Source organism: Lissotriton helveticus, chromosome 1_1, assembly GCF_964261635.1.
Source record: "Lissotriton helveticus chromosome 1_1, aLisHel1.1, whole genome shotgun sequence".
Classification (NCBI taxonomy): domain Eukaryota; kingdom Metazoa; phylum Chordata; class Amphibia; order Caudata; family Salamandridae; genus Lissotriton; species Lissotriton helveticus.
This window is the reverse complement of record NC_136057.1, coordinates 875,060,428-875,083,433: the sequence shown is the minus strand read 5'-3', so window position 1 is coordinate 875,083,433 and position 23,006 is coordinate 875,060,428.

Here is a 23,006-nt window from a genome sequence, read left to right as displayed (position 1 = left end):
CTGTTTTAGTCAGAGGTATAGACAAATAGAATTAGCTTATCGAGGTACTGTCATTATAAAACATCGTATTGGCGCCAAATGCTCTCAACATGTGCTGCCTTTCTAATAGTAGGTCTGTTTTATATAGAAAGATTTTAAAGAACTGCTTAAATGCAGATTGCGCTGCCGAAAAGGGCGTACAAGCTCCCACTTCATTGTCTCTTGGTTTAACCATGCCGAGTCACTCCGGTATAGTCTCGAAACAAAAACACATGCTGAGCCAACAAATGTAATGCTGAGTAAACCAAATGATTCCAATTGCGCACACAAATATGCACTTTTAAAGCAGGCTCCATGAACTAGTGTCACTTTCCCGTGGCTACTTGTTGCACATACTGTGCATATTTCCAACGGCAATGTCAGCCTCCGGGTACTCACTGCTGCCCCGAGTGGGACTACATCTCCCATAATCCCCTCAGGCGGCTGTACGTGTCAAAGTTACATCAGGAGCTCATACGAAACATTAAGATTGCCACAGCTTCGCAAACTGATGCGGTCAAGACCGGAATATTATCCCAAAAGGGGCTCAAAAATAAAGATGGAATGAATTGGTGCAGGGAGTATCCAAAATCACAAAGTGGCCAGGCAGCGCAAAGTTTGTCAGTCTTGAGCACATATACAGGGAGGTGGGGGACCGATGAAAATAAATTTGAAATGCCCAACACACCTCACCGCTTAAGCCTCAGCAATCACAGTGCCCAGTCACCAAAGAACGCCAGCATCCTGGGCAAGGCATTTCCTGCAGCGGAAAGCAGACCAATGTGCTATATATATATATCCAACAATCCTCGATTCCTGGCTGACTCTGGTTGCAAACCACTACTTTTTTAGTCTTAATTTACGTGTAAACTGAAAAAGGTCTATTCTGCTTTGCGTGTAATCAAAATTAGCAGAGGGTCAAAAAGATAAACTAAAAGATAGTACCTCAATTTCGGTCTCATTGAGTATTCTATCGGAGAGGTTGTCAACCGTCTTGCTGTCTTTCATATTATTTTATTTTGGCCACTTGTTCTGGTTCCCACGGGGCTTGTTATTTCCTCTCTTGTTAATGCATATGCTCTGTTTTCTCGTCTGCCTCCTCTTCCACGTCCTCTATGTCCTCCGATATTGAGCTTTTTCTGGGCCGCTAGTCTTCCTTTGGCTACCAGAGAAAATTTGTTTAAAATTTGTTCTTTTGGGCTTAGGAATCCCACGCCATGCTGTTCTTCCTCATTGTTGGTGCTCCTCCCGGCTTCATCTACACGCCCATCAGGTCTTTGTGTGGTTGGTTGCACAGCATTTCCCACTTCTGGTCTTGCTGTTTCACCTTTCGGTACAGAGGTTGTGGGTTGTATTCGTACATGGTCGTATTTCTTCGCAAAAGTCAGTACTTGAACTTTCTCGAAGTCGACCAGGTCGCGTATACATTTCCTCTGCTTTTTCTCCCTGATTTCCTTCTCAATTCTTTATAATTTGCTTTCCATCTTTGTCATGTCCGTGTCAAATTCATTTTGTCACACACTGATTTTAGATATTCCAGAACTTCATCAATTTCCCCCGCCAGTTTTTCACAGTCTTTTTTAGCATATTTCACTAGCAGCTTCAGCATAACCATGGAACAAGTATGGCTATTGTCGGCCCATTCCTCCACTAGGTTCAGGTCTGGTTCGCTGAAAGTGGGCGTGGTATATATTCGTAAGCCCCTTGGTATGCGTCCTGATTCGACATATTTCTCTATGGTGGTTGCTTCCCACCATTTGTTCTGTTCCTACGATAACTATACTAGACTAGCGACAATACATCAGCTGCTGTCTTTTTCTCAGTCCTTGCATTAATTCTGAGGCCCACTTGGGTATTATGAACGTTGCATTAAATCGCATTTACAGGGAGGACTTTAATCGCAATGACATCATGGAATCAAACTTGACCAATTTGGTATGTTAAACACTAAATTATTATTGTTGAGGTATTTTTAATCAACAAATGAAATGTGCAGCGATAATACCAAAATGCAATAATATGCTTAAAACATTTATAATGTTGCTTTAGAAGTAATTCATTTATACCTTCGAGCACAGACCGTGAGTCTGCCTTCTAGCTCCTGCTTAAAGCACACATTAAGGGAGTGCTGTCGTTTATTTTTGCACTGTGGTGAAATGTCACGTGTTGTGTATATATAACTTTATTGAACCCGACACTCGCACTCGTGAAGAAGGAGACTAGATCTCCGAAACGCGGCGAGCGAGCTGCATTGAATAAACGCACACTGAATTAAGGACAAGCAGCCTAGAATGGGAATTTCAATGGTTTTATGTCAGTAAAATTTCCAGCTAACTATAACTGGTGTCAAACCTACGTTTTTTTCAGTGAATTTAATAGGTTTTTTAAATGCTAATTCCTAACTATAACTGGTGTGAAACCTATGGTTTTTTCAGTGAATTTCAAAGGTTTTTTAAATGCTAATTCCTAACTATAACTGGTGTGAAACCTATGTTTTTTTCAGTGAATTTCATAGGTTTTCTAAATGCTAATTCCTAACTATATATAGGGCCTCAAACCTATGTTTTTTTAAGTGAATTTCAAAGGTTTTTTAATAGCAAATTTCTATAGCTATGAAATGTAATATTTTTTATAATGAATCCTATATTGTATATTTATGTAATACTATTTTTTTTATGTATATTTTTTATTATTTTTTTGCCCTGGAGCACTCCCGGTAAGCGCAGTCATGCGGCGCGCCCCGGTGCACGTACCGGTGAGCGTCCCGTTAGTGCTATTGCCGCGAACGAAAACATCATCATCGCGTAGCCGCGTCCGCGTGATACGCACGGCGTAAGCGCACCCGGAAGCACTCGAGCGCAAACGATCGCGCTACGTAAGCGCCCACTGGCGCGCCCCGGGGCGCGTAGCGTAAGCGCATCGGGTCATGTGACCTGAAAATAACACTTTTCATTGGTTCAGGACAGTTTTGGTTTCCAAATGATAAAGCCAGTGTCATGTGACCTGAAAATAACACTTTTCATTGGTTCAGGACAGTTTTGTTTTCCAAAAGATGAAAGCCCCCACCTTTTTTCCTCATTCTCACTTTTTACTTTGACTGAGGAAGACCTGTTTGCAGACCTATTTGTACCTATTTGTACTGAGAAATGGCTACAGTAGCAGCAGCAGCAGGAACATCTCAACCACCACCACCACCACAAGGACCACCACAACACCACAGTGGTGGAGAAGAAGAAGAGGAGGAGGAGGAGGAGAGGCGGTACCTGCCTGAACAAACTACCCCATATAAGCCAAAGGAGCACATTATCTGGGAGTTTTTTAAAATCCCAAGGGGCCTCAAGAAAGTTAATGCGCCAAAGGTTACTTGTCTGATCTGTGGCACTGTACTTTCCAGGGGGAACCCTGCCAAAAAGTATTCTTTTGGCAACAACACCATGATTCGCCACATGCAACGCCGGCACCCAAACAACTATGCTGCGGCAGAGGTCAGAGAACTGACCAGAAACCCTCCCCAATCTTCACCCAGCACCTCCCAAAGTAAGCAACCCACTCCATCGGGTCCAGAGACAAGTGAGATGGTCCCAAACATCCAAACCCAGTTTGGAGATTTCAAAATTGTTTGCAAATTTTGTGGAAGGACAATTTGCTATGGAGAGCAAAGTATTAAACTGATTAACCACGCCCCTTTTTACACCTCTCTACAACGCAGCCCCCGTGCATGTTTGAAGAGGGGGAAATAATTCCCCTTGCATACTGGGGGCCCCTGGGGGCCAACTAGCCCACCAGGAGCCTCCAGTATGCGCCAGGGGGCTGCATTGCAGAGAGGTGTAATGAGGCCACACCCTTTTTTACACCTCTCTGCAACGCAGCCCCGTGCATGTTTGAAGAGGGGGAACTAATTCCCCTTGCATACTAGGGGTCCCTGGGGGCCAACTAGCCCACCTGGAACCTCCAGTATGCGCCAGGGGGCTGCATTGCACAAAGGTGTAATGAGGCTATGCCCCTTTTTACACCTCTCTGCAACGCAGGCCACTGGCGTGTTTGCAGAGGCGGGACTAATTCCCCTTGCATACTGGGGGTCCCTGGGTCATATCTGCCCAAACACCGATATTCCGATTGATTGAAAATGACTTTTCATGAGAAACATTCGGATTTTGATTATCAAGTCCTATACTTTGGAATTTTTTAAAGACTGACTTTGAGGATGCTATAAATTACTCAAGTCTGCCCGAATTGTGTGGGTAAAATTGATACCTAGTCACTTTGAATAAGAATGTACTTACGTCTCGTCTAACATTTGGAAGAAATATCTAGTTATATGACAACAGGATACCGACATAACTTGAAGAAAATAAGAACGCCCTGAAGAAGTTCTGTTGTACAGAACGAAACGTTTCGGCTGGCTGTGGTACATAAACTTAAGGAAAAAAAAAGCATTTGAATATACACCAAGATTCAGCGCTTCAATAAGGACTCTAAGTGGTATGATTTGATTGGACTTATTGTGCAAGTGGTGCTGTGCCAAACGTTGGAATATTCTCCACTACTCTCTACTACTTACTCTCTCCTACTCCACTATTCTCAAATGCTCACTCTCTACTACTCATTCTCTACTACTCTACTACTCTCTACTACTCTCTCTCTACTACTCACTCCCTACTACTCTCTATCTACTACTCTCTACTACTCACTCTCTACTACTCTCTCTCTACTACTCACTCTTTACTACTCACTCTCTACTACTCTCTACGACACACTCTCTACTTCTCACTCTCTACTACTCTCTACTACTCACTCTCTACTACTCTCTCTCTACTACTCACTCTCTACTACTCACTCTACTACTCACTCTCTACTACTCACTACTACTCACTCTCTACTACTCTCTCTCTACTAGTCTCTACTACTCACTCTACAACTCACTCTCTACTACTCTCTACTATTTTCTCTCTCTGCTACTCACTCTCTACTACTCTCTACTACTCACTCTCTACTACTCACTCTCTACTACTCTCTACTACTCACTCTTTACTACTCTCTACTACTCACTCCCTACTGCTCTCTACTACTCACTCTACTACTTACTCTCTACTACTCTCTACTACTCACTCTCTACTACTCACTCTCTACTACTCTCTACTACTCACTCTACTATTCACTCTACTACTCTCTACTACTCACTCTCTGCTACTCTCTCTACTGATCTCTACTACTCTCTACTACTCACTCTCTACTCTCTATTACTCACTCTCTACTCTCTACCTCTCTACCTCTCTCTACTTCTCTCTCTACTAGTCTCTACCTTTCTACCGATACCTCTCTACCTCTCTAGCTCTACCTCTCTACCTCTACACCCCTACCTCTCTACCTCTCTCTACACGCACACATATACACATATATATATATATGCATATATATTCATATGCATTTATATATATGTATGTGTATGTATATATATATATATACATACATATATAAACATATATAATCTGTATATCTATATAAATACAAATATAAATGCATGCATACATATACATATATGCATACAGATGCATGTTATTTACATGAAAGTTTAAAAACACTAATAAAAGCAAAGCTAAAAAGCCACCTCATTACAAACAGAATGGCTTTAACTTAAACGAGGGCGAGATCTATTGCATTTTCAATGCTCGTTTACTTTGGTTCCATCAAGAAGGCATTCAGATGTGTCACACATTTGCCATAAATTCTGAATGTTAGCACTCTAGTTGCTCATTAGATCACTGTAGTAAAGCTACTGCTCCCCAGGGAAGTCTGCTGCTGGTATTCAAAGTGCATGTTTCAGTCTGCATGTCAGAATTATTTAATGAAATTGAAGAGGATTTGAGAAGTCACTCAAAATGTGCCCTAATTTTTCTTTCTGCAGCACTAATCATACTTTCTATGGCAAAATATACCCCCTCATTTTGTTCCTTTTTAAATTAAATGTTTTAAGAGTTACCACTTTATTCCAATCAAGATGGCTTCAGGTGTGCCATCCCTTTGTAATAAGTAGGACTGTTAGCGTTCTAGTTGTTCCTTAGAACACTCTGGGACATTCTGTCATTGGGCTATACTTGGGCTACATCTGGGTGATATTTGGGCTACATTTGGGCTCTTTTGTCTCTGGTGGCCATCTTGGGAGACTGCATGTCAGATTTTTTTAATGAAATAGAAGAGGATTTGAGAAGTCACTCAAAATGTGCCCTAATTTTTCTTTCTGCAGCACTAATAATACTTTCTATGGCGTAATATACCCCCTCATTTTGTTCCTTTTTAAATTAAATGTTTTAAGAGTTACCACTTTATTCCCATCACGATGGCTTCAGGTGTGCTATACCTTTGTAATAAGTAGGACTGTTAGCGCTCTAGTTGTTCTTTAGAACACTCTAGGAGGCTGCAGTAGAACACAAAGGAATCAACTGACAGTCTCTGTCCTTGTGGATGTACATGTTTTACTGAGAATGTCAGACTTCATTCTCACATGACTGAGAAAGATAATGTGAATTTACAGAAACTATGCTTTCATTTTAGCTTATAGATCCCCTTCCAAACCACTGTGGGAAAATCATGAGATATTAGTTTTCTTTCAAACATGATTCATGATATCACAGCAGAAGGCTTTTTCACATGGTTAAATCACCTTAGAACACACCACAATTCCTAAAATGAGTATGGTACCATCAACAAATGATTTACAATGTAACTAAAGTCCTAAAACCCTCTATTAACTACAATGCTTTTTAATGAGGTGCTATCATGTATATTGGTCCCAGGATGGCTGCCAACACTTCTTGGATTAAGTGCTGACAGCCAATCAGATCAGATGTGTGGTTAGGCTCCGCCCAGATATATATATTTTTTTGAACCTAAATTACTCAAAATCCACTGGAGCACATATCTTGAGACATAGCAAAGGCACATCGGGCTACCAGTCCCTACAATTTTGCCAAGTTTTGTGGAAATCCATTCAGCCGTTCGGGCTAAAAGTGAGTCCAACCGCCCTATGGAAATGAACATAGGGAAAGCACGTTTTGGGACCCCCTTTTATCTCGGCCCCCGCTTGACGAATCCCCCCCAAACTTTCAGGGAAGGAGCGGAGCGCAGCGAGGCAAATTTAAGAAAAATTACAGGCAGATTCCTCAACCGGCGCCAAAGTTATTCCCAATAGAATGTTGCGGATTTCCTTTAGAAAACAATCCTAACTATAACTACCTACTGGCGACCGCCAGTAGGTAATATATATCTATATATGTATATATATATATATATATATATATATATATATATATTCACTGAAAAAACCATAGGTTATAGACCATATATAGTTAGGAATTAGCATTTAAAAAACCTTATTTTACTCACACAAAACCATTGAAATTCCATATATAGTTAGTTGCACTAACTATATATCGCGCACCCGCAATCCACTGCTGATCATGTCACATATTACATCATTCATGACATGGTCAGTGACATCACTGATGACATCACTGATGACATCTCAAATGACATCACTGATGACATCACTGATGACGTCATCCAGTGACTGTATAATTCTGTAAAGTTAAAATATGTCTTACATATTGAAGAATGAATGGATGTATAAGTGTCTTGATGAAGGATTTAGTAGGGGCATGGCTGACTGTATGAGTGACTGATTAAATGTGTCTCACTGAGTGCATGGGTTAGTGACTAAACTGTCTTAATTTGTGCATCATTATGTCTGTTGTTCTGTAAACTGCTGCATGTGTTGATCAGTAGCTATATGATTAACTGTATGGGTTATTGATTGGTTGCCCAAGCATTTGTATGGGAGACTGAGTGTGTGTGTGGGTGGCTGGGAGGTGTATGACTCTCTGCATAGATGTGTGAGCAGTTGATTGACTAGATGTATGGGTTCAAAAGTGCATGTGGAAACAGCTGTATGGGCGGTTGACTGTGTGCATGAGTGTATTGGTGAGTGAATGGATATCTCAGTGCTACATGTCAAAGTAAGTACATATGTAAAACACAGTACATGTGAGAGTTGACATATATAAATAACTGTGCATAAGAGCCAGTGAATGTGTGAGTGGCTGTATGGATCATTGTGAACTTGTATCCAGGATTGTATAAGTGAGTAAATATGTTTTAGTATATGTTTGAATAAGTAAGGTGTGTATAACTGTATAGTTGAGGAAATGGAGGTGTGATTGATTCTTTGCATGACTGACTAAGTGTCTGAGTAACTCCATGGATGAGTGACAGTCTATGAGTGTCTGTTTACACTGAGTGTATCTAAGGTTATATTAGAGTCTGAAGAGGTTCATCGTATTATCACATGAATGATGTCATCAGTGATGTGATCAGTAATGTCAAATGAGATGTCATCAGTGATGTCATCAGTGATGTCATTTGATATGTCATCAGTGATGTCATCAGTGATGTCATTTGAGATGTCATGAGTGATGTCATCAGTGATGTCATTTGAGATGTCATCAGTGATGTCATCAGTGATGTCACTGACCATGTCATGAATGATGTAATATGTGACATGATCAGCAGTGGATTGCGGGTGCGCGATATATAGTTAGTGCAACTAACTATATATGGAATTTCAATGGTTTTGTGTGAGTAAAATAAGGTTTTTTAAATGCTAATTCCTAACTATATATGGTCTATAACCTATGGTTTTTTCAGTGAATTTTCAAGGTTTTGTAAATGCTAATTCCTAACTATATATGGTCTATAACCTATGTTTTTTTCAATGAATTTCATTGGTTTTTTAAAAGCTAATATCTATAGCTGTAAAATTTATTCTTCTTTAAATCCAAAAATATATTTTATATGTTTATTAATAATTTTTTTAAATATTTTTTTTGTTTCGCTCCCGGTCCGCGAACCGGGAAGCTTCCCGTTAGCTCAATTTGATTCCGCGATCCGGTCCGCGAACCGGTAAGAAATCAACATAGTGATGGTATCGCGTTGCCGCGTAATGCGTCTTATGACGTACTGCGTTAGCGCACCCGGAAGTGCCCCGGGGCGCGGACCGAGGCGCGAAACGCAACTCCCCGGAAGCGATCCGCAGCGCGAAAGCGCGACGTATCGCGTTGCCGCGAAATGCGTCTTGTGACGTATCGCGTTAGCGCACCCGGAAGTGTCCCGGGGCGCGGACCGAGGCGCGAAGCGCAGCGAACCGGAAGCTAACCGGGGAGCGTTCCGCAGCGCGTAACATGAGCGTTAGAGGTCATGTGACTTGTTAATAAAACTTTTCATTGGTTCATTTCACTTTTAGTTTCATAATTATGGAAGGCTAGGTCAGGTGACCTAAAAATAACACTTTTCATTGGTTGAGAAGTATTGTTTTTTCCAAATGATGAAAACCCCTCCTTCTTTCCTCACTCTGACTTTCATTATTCTGAGAGGAAGACCTATTTTGCTTCTTGGAAGACCTATTTTGGTTGTGTGAAAATAGCTTCATTGATTGCTGCAGCTGGTGCACCCCCACCACCACCTCCACCTCCTCATGGGAAGAGAGGACCACCTCCCCAGGTGGTTACCAACACTGAGGAGGAAGATGAAGAAATGGATGAGGAGGGAGAACAACCACAATTCCTGGAAGAGTTGCCCCGGGTTTCAAGAAAGAAAGCCAGTTTCATCTGGCAGTTTTTTTCCATCCCTCCTGGCCAAAAAAAGGTCAATGCCAGGTACGCAACATGCCTCATATGCAAGGAACAATTGTCCAGAGGGACGGACAAAAAATACAGTTATGGTAATCACACCATGCATAGGCAGATGACGAGGAAACATCCCCTAAATTACAGCCGGGCGGAATTAAGGGATATGATGGACAATCCTAGAGCAACTCCTGTGGCGAGATCAACAACATCGGTTTCTTTAACACCAGAGGAGGCACGGGAAACTGTGCCAAATATCCAACCAAATTTTGGGAATATGATACATTTATGTATGCGCTGTCGTGCATTATTAGCTTGTGGCAACATGAGCATCAATGCACTCAACCTTGCATATGAACACCATGATTGCCCTAACCGCCCCCAGTAATTTTTTTTTGCTCCTGTTGAGCCCTTTTCAATGCCTGTTTTTTGTTGTTTCCCCCCCCCCAAAAAAACCAAAAAAAATATAAAATCGTTCAAAAAATACAAAAAAAACAAAAAATGTTCAAAAAATACAAAAAAAATATAAAACAACAAAAATATAAAAAAAAAAGTTCTTTTCAGAACTACCTTCCCTTTCAAAAAAAATTGCTACAATGTTTAGCACTCTGGCAAGCTCTATTTCTTTTGGTTCGCTCCCGGGTTAGCTTCCCGGTACGCGGACCGGGAGCTAACCAAAAAATTTTTTTTTTTTTTAAAAAAAAGTGTAAGTATAAGGAAAGTAAACAGAGAGTGATGTTAAAAGAAAGACAGCTATAGGGAGTAAAGAAGAGATACTGTTTAATAGATCTATTTACCGAAGAAAAGACAGAAGAGGGTATAATTGTGAAAAACAAAATAGATAACGAAGTGAAAGAAAAACAAGCATTGGCATAGCCAATAGATCTCGCCTTTGGGACCTTCTAAGTATTTAGTTATGCAGCATAATATCCTTGGTGCAGCAACATCAACTGTTGCATGTCTAAACACGTATAAGGTCCCAAAAGCGAGACCTATTGTCTATGCCAATGCTTGTTTCTTAAGTAGAATTGCAATATGTCTGACTCTTCCATGTGAAAAGATCTTATCTTGTGCTCTAAAGATTGCTAAAGTCTCGACAGAGAACAGGCTAGGCTGTAAGTAGGGTAAATTGCGCTTGGTGATCTGTTTGAGGGAGCGTCTGCTTTGCCTGGTGTCTTTGGAGAGCAATTTTGATTGTTATACTGGACAATATAGCCCTAATGTAAATAACATAGGGGCATATTATCAACATAGGCAATAAAAGTTTTGCAGCTTTTATCGGCAGAAATGTGTCGCTAAAGCTGCTTTTGCGGCAGAAAACTGCCGCTAAAGCCGCTTTTGCACCAGTTTTCTGCCAATAAAAAGAGCAATAATTTTATTGGCTGTATTCATAATATGCCACTTAGTGTGCTTCAACTACACAGAGAAAGCATTATGAACAAATAGTGATACAGTGATCAGTCAAAGACACTAAGAGTAATAGAGATGGAGTGAGTGAACAAGAGTGAGGAACTATGAGAAGAGAGGGACTGAGAAAAAGAGTGGAAGGAGTTGAGTAAGTATGTAATAGAGAAAGGAATGAGGGAAGTAGCAAAGGCAGGAAACTGAGGATTAAAGAAATGAAGCAGTGGAACTAATAGTAGTTCAATGTGATAGAAATGTAACGAAAAGAGTACAAAATATTTACCTTATAATTGTCGTTAAATTACTCACTTTTTGTTTTTATACTTTCAATCTGTGAAAGAGAGAACAAACATTAGAAAAATATAAAAACATGTATTAAAAAATTACAAAAGACAAGGGCAAAGATTGAAGGACAAACAGTTTTTCAACAACTTTGACACTTACAGAAGCTACACAGTCCTAAAGATATACATTTTAAACTAACACTATCTTGATGCAGATGAAGTGAGGCCTATATTAAAACATGGTGCATATTTTGCATTGCTGTTGTTTCAGAAAAGTGTTGCAAGACACTAAAATTTTAAATAATTGCTTCAGGATGCCAATAAGATGTCTACTATCCAGAGTTTTGTTTCAGGTGAGGCCTACTCAGGGTTGCAGATGAAATTTCGAGTTGTTGAAGAGAATAGAGGACATAATACATGTGAAGGTCTACCAATGAAGTGAGTCATGTCCACTGCAATCTTCAACAAAGTCCAAACCTCCTATGTTTCCCTGGACAGACCTAAACTTGATCTGCACAATGTGATTCGTAATGATAGGAAACACAGGTGATGTAATTGAAATACATGCAATTTATTTTGCTCATTTCACAATCACATCACTTGTGTTTCCTTTGCTTAGGTATCTCATTGTGCAGATGTAGTCTAGCATATGAAAGAATACGCAGAAGTGCAGCACTGCATGCAACAACTTTGACACTTACAGAAGCCTCACCTTCTCCATGCCTCCTACACAGTTCTACATATACATCATAAATGCAAACAGTACAGAATTAATTATACATGTTAAATGGTTTATTTTTGCTGTTCTCAGAATGTATCAAAATTCACTAAAAACAGTGACTTGAAGGTATTCATCATGTAACAGCGGGGAAAAAAAAACACAATCAAAATGATTGTGTTTAAAAAACCCATACAACATCAGAAATCAAAAATCAGAACTCCTTAAAGTTAACTTACTTTCCATGACGTCCAAGGATGTCCTATGAACAGCTTACACTCTTTTGTGCTGTTATTACTTTCAGCCCGCCACTTTCTGAAAGAAAATCTCCATCGTTTTTAAAAACATGTTACATACAATAAATGACTTCTTGCTCTCTACCACAAGATTCCACAAGGCCAAATCTTGTCAGAGCCATGTATAACTCTTGGATTTCTTGTTAGCCAATCCCGTCTTTTCACATTTCCGCAACTTTCAGAATTAAAATGTTGAAGATCATTTTCACAATCCTGGAATAGTAATATCTTCCCCTTCTTGCTCAGTCATGTTCTACTTTTCCTATGACACTGCTACAAGCAGACTTACACTACCTCTATGACTACTACAATTATTTAATTCTCTACATCACTTTTAATCACAAAGCAATGTAAAACAGTAGACAGCATTGCAGACTTACATTCCCTCTACTCCATGTTTTGATTGGCTGCTTCAATTAGCTTATAAAAAGAAACAGTTTTTCTGAACTCATTCAAAGTGCACTTATTTCTCCATGATGTCCAGTCTTGTGGTTAGAATTTATGTCTCTGAACTACACTTATCCTCAAGGCCAAATAGTGTAGAAGCCATTAGAACTTCTTGAAATTCCACAGAACACATCCCGAAATTATCTCCCTAAAATTTTGGTTTTAAAAACACCAGGTAAGAGTTTTTAAGGTCATACGGCAATTTTTTTTTGAAAATTAAAACAGAATCATTGCAGAATGACCAGCCATTTCTAGACTTTAAATAAGCTGTGTAATGTCCTGATGTTATTGAAGGGCCGTCATGATATATAATTGCTGTAGTTACAAAAGTCCTTCCTGATATTGACAACTGCGAAGCTACAAAATTTTTTATTAAAGTTGTCAATTTTGTTCCATCAGGCCTACACCGTTGGAACATTAAAATGACGTACTGGCCATATGTTTGTATAAATAATGTGGACGTCATTTCAGATTTACATTGGCTACACTCCATGTTGTGATTAGCAGCTTTTACTAGCTTATTAAAGGAGACTGATTTACTGTCTGGCAAAGTTAAATATATAAATCTTTCTGAGTCTACACTAGTAGTACTTGATACCATACAGTTCTCGCAGTCATGCTGCCATTGATAAGAAAGCCCAAACAGCTGATCTACATCTACTCCTTCAGCATGTAATACATCAAGCATATACATTAAAAACTCCTGACAATCTTGCTGAATATTTTGAGAGAATTGTGTTTGGCCTGAACATCTGTCTAACAGATTTCGAATTTCAGACACACTTTCTATGTTTCTTCTATCAGTGGTACATTTCTCTAACACAGAATTTAACAAACTGCAAAATCTTTGATCAGAATTGACCACAATCTCTTCTTTTACATTTTTTAGAGAAAACAAAACATTAATTACTACATTAGCATAGCAGTTGACACCAGAACTGTTTTCAAACTGAAAACCAACAACATCTTCAACAGAATCCTTTTTGTTTCTGCTTGTAATTTTAGGTTCATTGACTTTTTGTCTTTTTGCTACAACCTCCCCAGTATTGTTCTCATTTCTTCGTTTCCGGCCTACCACACGTTTCTCAAACAAAGGAAACTGAGGCAAATGTGGCGCATACTCTCTTCTTAACCTATTGTATTCCTTAACACAATCTAGATCTGCACAAATGTTTGTGACATCACACTCAATCAAGTACAATCCCGATAAAGTTCTAACTCGTGACAATGCCACATATGCCATACCCTCCTTGAACACAGAACTGCCAATATTCACCAATGCACTGTCTACACTTAAACCTTGCGATTTATGGATTGTCACCGCATATGCCAAGCAAACAGGAAACTGCTTACGGCGAACATATAAGTCTTTTACAAGCAAAAATCTAGCAGAACAACGAGCAATTAGCTGTACTTCCTCAATGCCATCAAATTTAATTTTTAAAAATTCAATTCCATCTCTATTTCTGTATTTCACAAAATCAACAACATTACCCATTGATCCATTTACCAGACCTCTTTCAACATGTAAATTCCTTCTTAAAATTATACGGCAGTTCAAGCACACATTCAGAGTCTTTTCAAAACCTGCAGTTTTAGATATACTCTTCTCTAATGAATCCAATTTTGTTTTCAGATTCTCAGACAAAATAATTGTTGATACCATATGCTCTACTCTATCAATAGCTTCCAGTTTCACAATCTCTTGCTTTTCTAAATGCAACATTTTGTTGTTAAATTTGGCACATTCTGCAAGAGTTGGCATCAAACATATTCCAGATTTCTTTTCAGTAATTTTCTGAAAAATATTCTCAGGCACAACATCTTGTTCTGGATATAAATTTGACAGTAATCGTGCATGTAAAACTTCTTTGCCATGCTCGGTCACTTTTCCAATTCTAACATCTTGTAGAATAGTCTTGTAAACTTCATCCTTCGCCTGACGCATATTTTCATGCAGTTCAGCATAATTGAAGTTTAACCATATATTGACGTTGCCAATGCTGCCTAGGCACTTCCTGGTATCTTCATGCGTGAGCATTTTGAACACAGGTTGCCCTTTCACTGGTGTCAGCTGCAGAAGATCTCCGAAAACAATGATGTGTTTGCCACCAAATAACACATCATACTCTGTTTTGAGAACTTCTTGCATCCTCAAATGCACAAAGGCAAGCATGACATTGGAAACCATGCTTACTTCGTCAATGATAAGAAGTTTCATTTTCCTCAAGATTCTTGAAACTTCAAAACAAGCATCTCCAGATAGCTTGTGATATTCTAATTTGTTGTCATGCTCCACTGGCAGCATCAGTAAACGATGTAAAGTAATCCCTTTAATATTATGTGCTGCCAGTCCAGTTGGAGCAGTGACAACACAAGACAGCGATGACTCTGTCCTTTCCTGCAAATAGCATGAAATTGCTTTAATGAGGAAACTTTTTCCAGTTCCCGCTTCTCCACTCACGTACAGTCGGACAGGCTTCAACGACGTACATGAGCACTCTTTCTTATCATGACTTAATCCATGATCAATTTGCATGGTAACTTCGTCATATATTTTCCTCTGCTCAACGTTGAGTTGCCTTTCCAACTCTTCTAAGTTAACCGCATCCTCTTGAGCATGTGCCATGGCTCTTTCCACTTCATTCATAGCAGTGGCAGCTTCATTTTCGATAACAGGTCCTCCTAGTGGATCCTGACTCAATGAAGCAGAACTCTGACTGTCCTGAGAACTGTCTCTGGCAATCTCGGCTGCAATCGTTGCTTCCTGCTCAATTTCCGCATTCAACATTTCTACATATTTGGGAAAAGCAGGACATTCTATGGTCTCCTTGGCGGCATTGAAAGAGTCTTCGTAACAGAGAAAATCTCCAAGCAGTTCCTCTTCTGCACGCCAAGGCTTGAAAAGTTGCAAAAGTGCTAAATAGAAAAACTCCTTTTTTTCAGGAGATTCGCCACTCAATTTTCGATGGTTTACCAAGTGGCATTTTCTTTGCTTGACCAGACATCCCTCACTTCCTATTACAGCATACACTCCTTTCTCAGTATCTTCTTTGATGTTCCTCTTGAATATGTAATTTTGCAGAACCTCATACAGACAAACATTCTCGAGGTGACTGCTTCGATTTGGATAATATGTATCCAACATGTTTGTCTTCAAAATGTCGGTACTGTTTGGCTCCTTTTCCGCCAAATACTCAATTTCCCGCACAGGTTTGAGAACTCGATTACGCGTTGCAGCAAGACCAAGACTCGCCCAAACGATACTCCTGGACTTGGCATAGAGACTTGCTGAAGACAACCGGTCAGAACATTCGTACGCTCCGATTTCTCGATGCGACAACATCTTCAGACTGAAACTGTACAACTTCTTGCTGAGGCTCTTTTCATGGGAAATGTCCTCCCACATATCCTTCAATTCTGTCTTCTCTTTTTTGGTGATGTAAGACGTCACATACCGAGCCACAGCCATACAGTTATCAGCCACAAGCTGTATATCCATGTTAGCATTCCACATGGACAAAATCACCGGGTTGTAGTCGTTGATGTACTTGGACTCTTCGTTCCTCTTCAAATTGTAAGTGTTTTTAGGTGATTTCTTCATGACATTGTGTCGCAACGAAGACATCAAACTGTTTACTCTTCCTTTAGAAATCACCGGTCGTGGAAAGCCGAAACGACATTTAGTGTAGAACTTGTCTTTGTTTCGGAATTTACGACGGCAGTACTTTCCACATCGATGGCTTTGGAAACGCAGAACTTTTTCTCTTAGGCTTTTCTTCTCCTTTGCGTTTGGAACAGCACACGTAGAATACTGTTGGATGAAACTCATCACTGAGTCTTCTGGATCCGTTCCAAATTTAGGTGCATCCTTGATCCACAGCAACATATGTATATGAGGAGCACCTCTTGCTTGGTACTCCTTTCTCCAGAAGAAATCCAACACCTCTCCAAGAGGTGGATTCTTCTTATTCATGATGAAAGATATCATAGCTTCAAATCTATGATTGAAGTACCTACATACATTGACTGGATCCAAAGAGCACAGTTCTCCGGGTGTCTTGAATTCGATGTTATCTACGTTAGCATTTGCCTCTCGTAGAAATTGAAGTAAGTCTTCCCAGCCATACTCGGCACAGCTCAGAGTGAGGAACCATGTGGGAGTACCTAAGTTCCTCAGCATACATTTTAAATCAACATGACGACGGTACCAGTACTCATTAGTACCACGCTGACACGCCATGAGATTAATCAGGTGAGAATCCAAAATACTATCTTGGACATTGACTTTATCCATAAAATCACTTGCCGAGATGTTTTGCATGTGTATACCACTTTTCAAGATGTGGTTCACTGCATATGACAGTCCAGACAGATCGCTTTCACACAGGAGATGAAACAAATAAGGAATGCATTGTCGAAACCTAGCATCTCCTGCATACAATCGCAAAGTCCGGTATTCAGAAGCAGGAATTTGATGAGGTCGCTCATCATATCTTCCTCCCTGACCTGTTGGAAAAAGCTGTGGGAAACACCGAGCTTCCAAACTTTCCTCCCAAACACTAATGGGACTCCCTTTGGCTTGTTTCATTTGAAACAACTCAATAGCATTCCCCATGACTTCCTTGGAATGCAAAGGATGAACACTATAATGTTCATATATTTCTTCACTAGTAGAGGGTTCTACTTTCTCAATTTGACCAGCACACAAATCGCTATCCTCTTCCTCACTTACTTCCTCTTCTGCAACATATACATTCTTATAGTATTTATTATTTTTTTTCAAATACAATGTTGCCTTTTTAACTTTCCTAACATCTACTAAATCTTGCCATATTTTCTTATTCTTTGTCGGAACCCCATTAACTAAGATAACCAGAGGTTCCTCTTCCACTTTTTCTACTCCAATTGTGTTAATGTTTTTCTTGAAATCTAGAGGCAAATAAACAACTCTTCCCTTTAATCCTCTCTGTAAATCTGATGGAGGCAATTTCCCTGTCTTTGGCTCCATTCTTACAATAGCCTGAAAGGGATGGATACTTTGAATCAAAATAGATTCATAAGTATTTAAGTCCTTCAATTCAGAAGGAATCTCAACCAATTCCAGATTATTATGAACTGCTCTAGCAGGCATCTGGTTTTGTTTTAATTTGTTACAACAATAAGTACACACACGTTGATCCAATCCCAAATCAAAACAATTTTCTACCATCAAGTATGTTGCAAAATCCTTCCATTCACTATTATTTTCCCTTTCACTTTTTGCATATAAATCCACTAACTTAGTCTGATTCTTATAATAAGTGCGTCGACAACACACACAAGTGAAATTAGGCCTCTCACTTGATTTCACGTCAAACGTCGCAATTTCCCTCTGGAAATTATCTGTACTGGAAACCTGTACACTATCTTCCACATGACCCTCTACTTCTTGCTCAATTTCAACATTCTCCTCTTTACTTCCAAAGTAACAAAACTCAATTTCTTCACATATATTCTTCACATCTATTTCAGAACCATGCAAAAGAGCAGCGCATAATTGTTTCAGCATAATTGCTGGACTCTTAGCATAATACAACATTCTAACTAATTTCCTCACTTTGTTATGATGCACTGCTAGCATCCTGAAATGATGAAAAACACTCTGGCATACTCTCCTGGAAAGACAAGCCAGTGAATGACCATGCAAACCTGTCACTTCTCTTACTCTGCAAGGATCTAATTCTTGCAACAACATCATTTTCTGCTTCAAACTTTTTTTGTTAAATGACCGTACAAAATCACAAAGCAAATTGATGGAATCCTGTCGCACACTGCAAATACTACTACACTTCCAGGTGTACACAGGACCCTTAGCACGTCTTCCTAAAACCTCATTACCTAACACCTCTTCTGCCTCTGTTGTCACAAGTTTTTCTTTTTCAACTGGACAACCATCTTTCACTTCATAAGCACGACCACTGGTGTCAACTGCATGCACCAAATCATTATCCTGGAAATAACTCTCCTCATTAAAAAATGCCTCACAGCTTGAACTATGCATCCATTCTCCAGAAAAAACTTCACAAAAATTACTACGATTAACTATTCTCTTCCATCTACTATTTCTTTTGAAATCAAAAATTGCCTTGTTTAGCTTCCTAATTCTATTGATTATCAAAATAAATAACTTACGTTTAATTTCAAATGCCTGATCAATAACTTTCTCAACTTTTTTTTTCTCTTATAAAAAACTAGTTTCTGTTGACCTTTCTTAATATTTTTTAACAAATTGCCAATTATCCTGTTGCGGAACATTCGTTTACGAATCTCCCTAAACTGTTGTTTCCTTCTACTATCATGCACAGATTTATCTCTTGCTCTAGCAGTAACATTTTTCATTGTCCTTTTCTTTCCATTTGATTTCCTTCTCGTTTTATGGACTGAAACATTTTCTGTAGTAATATTTTTTTTAATACAAATATTTCTTATGAAATATTTAGAGCTCTTACCCGGTGCTTTCTTCGTGGCTTGAGAAATCTTTTTGTTAGAGGACTGCTGCGTTTTTTTTTTCACCTGCTGTCTTTGACGTTTTGCAGCCTTTATCTGTCTTTGTATTGTAGGCATGGTGAAATCTTGAAATGATCTGCAGTTGAATCTGTGGAAAAATATAATAAAAAATGTTATTAAACATTATTACCAAACAGTAAATCAGTAACAGTGATCAAAAACTTAACACACTACTTGACATTTTAATTTGAAGATTTTTTAGTCATTGGCAATTTTACAATACAGAAATACCAGAAAAGAAATGACATTTATATTTATGTTACCTATGCTATTTTATATGTGAATCTGATCTAATTTTATGAGCATATTTTAATATTTTATTGAAGACACTACACATAACCTGTTTTTGAAGGTGTCTTTATTTTTAAATTAAACGGTTTACCTTTTTACTTTTTATTGATTATAAATTTTAAAAATAAATGTTTATATTTCCAAAGGCTCAAGCAGGTCAGCTTCCCATCCTATATCATATAATTCGGACAAATCTGCATCCTCATCACGCTCTTCTTCATCCTCAGGATTTAAATCATCCAAAGGATCAACATCCACTGATGTTTCAATTACAAGTTCAATGATGAGGTCAAAATCAACTGATTGCAGATTGTCGCTCATGTTGAGGTTGTCTTTATCTTTAAAGAAAGATAACAACAATGAGATGTTGCAGAGTAAGAGACAAATCTCACAGATTATAATAGTAAAATTGTTTAACAAGATTAACATTTTGCAGCTATTATTTAGCCATGTCCAGCAATGCTGAGCAGGTGAAGCCTATGTCTAATTTTCCACTGAACAGGACTCATCTCTTCTTAACCTTGGATAAGCCTCACCGACTCTGTGTCCCCTGCACATACTTAAATGTTAAAGGGCAGATTTATGTTAAATGGCACATCCCCAGGCATGCACCAGTTAACGTGCACCACTGCTCTGCCACCCATGGTGTGCCGCATTTACAATCAGATAGGAGAAAGCTGCGTCAAAACCCTGCGCCTGCTTGAAGCTGGCATAGGTCTTGACGCAGCATTGTGGAGATGGGGCACCCCTGAGCCTTGCTGGAGCTGCATCGCACTTGCGATACAACTCCAGCAATGCGCCACCTTTACGGCACAGATGCGTCACGCATCTGTGCCGTTTTTGCCCCATGCTGCGCCGCATTGTAAATGCAGCACACCATGGGTGGCGGAACAGCGGCGCAGGATGACTGTCACATCCCTGGTGATGCGCCAGTCATCATAAATCTATCCCTAAGCTTCTTATCTTGTTACAGATGAACTGCCATATGTATCATCAAAATATTTTACATTTTCTAAATAGCGAATTTTAAGGAATAAATAGCGATTCTTTACCATTCCTAATTTGCGATGAGCAAATTGCTAATTGCAAGTTACCCATTCATTTCCATGGGCTAGGAGGCTCATAGGAATGAAGGTTTAATTTGCGATTAGCAATTTGCTCATCACAAATTAGGAATTTTTCCAAGAGTGCAGGGGTGTCTCAAGAACACCCTGCTGCACCCCTGAAAAACAAATTTGGGGGCATATGGCACACATACATGCCCTAAGGGCATGTGTTGGCGTCATATGGCACCTTTTGTTTTTTTGAAAGAAAGCTTTTTGAAAAGAATTCACAAATTACCACCAATTTACCACAATAGTTTCCAAATCCTTAATGTCATTTTTTACATAGTTTTTGTTTGATACATTGCATTTAAGTAGTCACAAAATTTGCAAATCCTTCAGTGCAATTGCAAAATAAGGAATAGCAAATGTTGCTACTCCTTATTTTGCATCAAACTTGTTTGATACATACCATTTGTCTAATTAACATTCGCAAAGGCCGAAATTCGTAGAATTTTGATATTTGCAAATGCTAATTAGCTTGATACATATGGCCCCAAGTGAGGCCTGTCTTGCGACATGGTGCATCTTTTGCATCACTGCTGCTTGGGTTTTATGTGGTACGTTTTTTTTACACCATGACATATCTGCCTAAATGCATCAATTTGTAATGTTGTCGCCTCATAGCAAATCTTTTGCACCACCGCTGCATCATAAAAGTGACGCACAGTGGCACAAAAGAGGCATACACCTATCATAAATCTGTCCCTAGCATTTTAAATGATTAATCCAGGATGACAATAAAGTGTGTCCTATCCAGAGGTTTGTTTAAGGTGAGGCCTACTCAGGATTGCAGATTAAAGTTACGCTTGATGAAGAATACAGAGGAGATAATACATGTAAAGCTCTACCAATGAAGTAAGTGATGTCTACTTCATTGCGCCAGTCACCATAAATGAATCCATAAGCTTCTTATCTTGTTAGACATCAACCGCCATATGTATCATATAACTATTTTGCATTTCCAAAAAAGCAAATTTTAAGGAATAAATAGCGATTCTTTACCATTCCAAATTTGCGATGAGAAAATTGCTAATTGCAAATTACCCATTCATTTCCATGGGCTAGGAGGCTCATATAAATGAAGGTGCAATTTGCGATTAACAATTTGCTCATCACAAATTAGGAATTTATTCCAAAGGTGCAGGGGTGTCTCAAGAACACCCTGCTGCACCCCTAAAAAAGAAATTTGGGGGCATATGGCGCACATAAATTTTAACAACATTCCTTTACCTCTACAACGATTTTCAAATCATAACTTCAAAACACTACACATGGGAAAATTACTTAAATTGTCCTTAAGACACATAAAAGCGTTTTTTGATTGGCTTTCCTGCATGGTAGGGTCACTCTTAACATGGCTATGTAACACAAACATTCAAAATCTAAATTTTCCATGCACATGTGGGAGCATATTTACAAGCAATTTGCGCCACAGAGAAATGTCTTACACTAAAATGAGAAAAATAACATCAGGGACAGTCAATTGCCTTATAAAGAACCGTACACCATTATGTCCTTGTCATGAATTTAAAAACAATTCCTTTTCCCCAAAAACGATTTTCAAATCATAATTTCAAAACACTGCACATGAGAAAATGACTTAAAATGTCATTAAAACACATGAAAGCGTTTTTTGATTGGCTTTCCTGCATGGTAGGGTCACTCTTAACATGGCTATGTAACACAAACATTCAAAATCAAAATTTTCCATACACATGTGAGAGCATATTTACAAGCAATTTGCGCCACATAAATCATAATTTTCTCCTTAAAGCACACTATTCTCTATCTAAATTAAAGAAATATTTTCTCACCTTAGCAAATACTTTGAGTTTGAAAACAGTCTCAGAAACACACCAATTTGTCTTCAGCAGAGCAAAAGGTATGCACTCCAGAGTCTGCAGCTATCAAAAGCACAGAAATGCTGTAATTCTTCACACATATTTCTCATGTCACCCAATCAAAACTCTTCCCTCACTTTTTTTCAAATGAAAACCCTTCCCCCTCTGCCCTTTCTGCCTATTTTCCATAGCAACCACCTCCTGGAATATCTCTGGTGTTTGCAAGTTCACACAACAATGTTGCAATTGAACTCTGAACTCTCAGTGCACCTGCATATCCAGTGCATTCTTTCATTTAATGATTTTTTATTGACCACTCAAAATACATCTTTCAAAGAACACATCTGTGCACCCTAACTTTCTGTTTTCATCAAT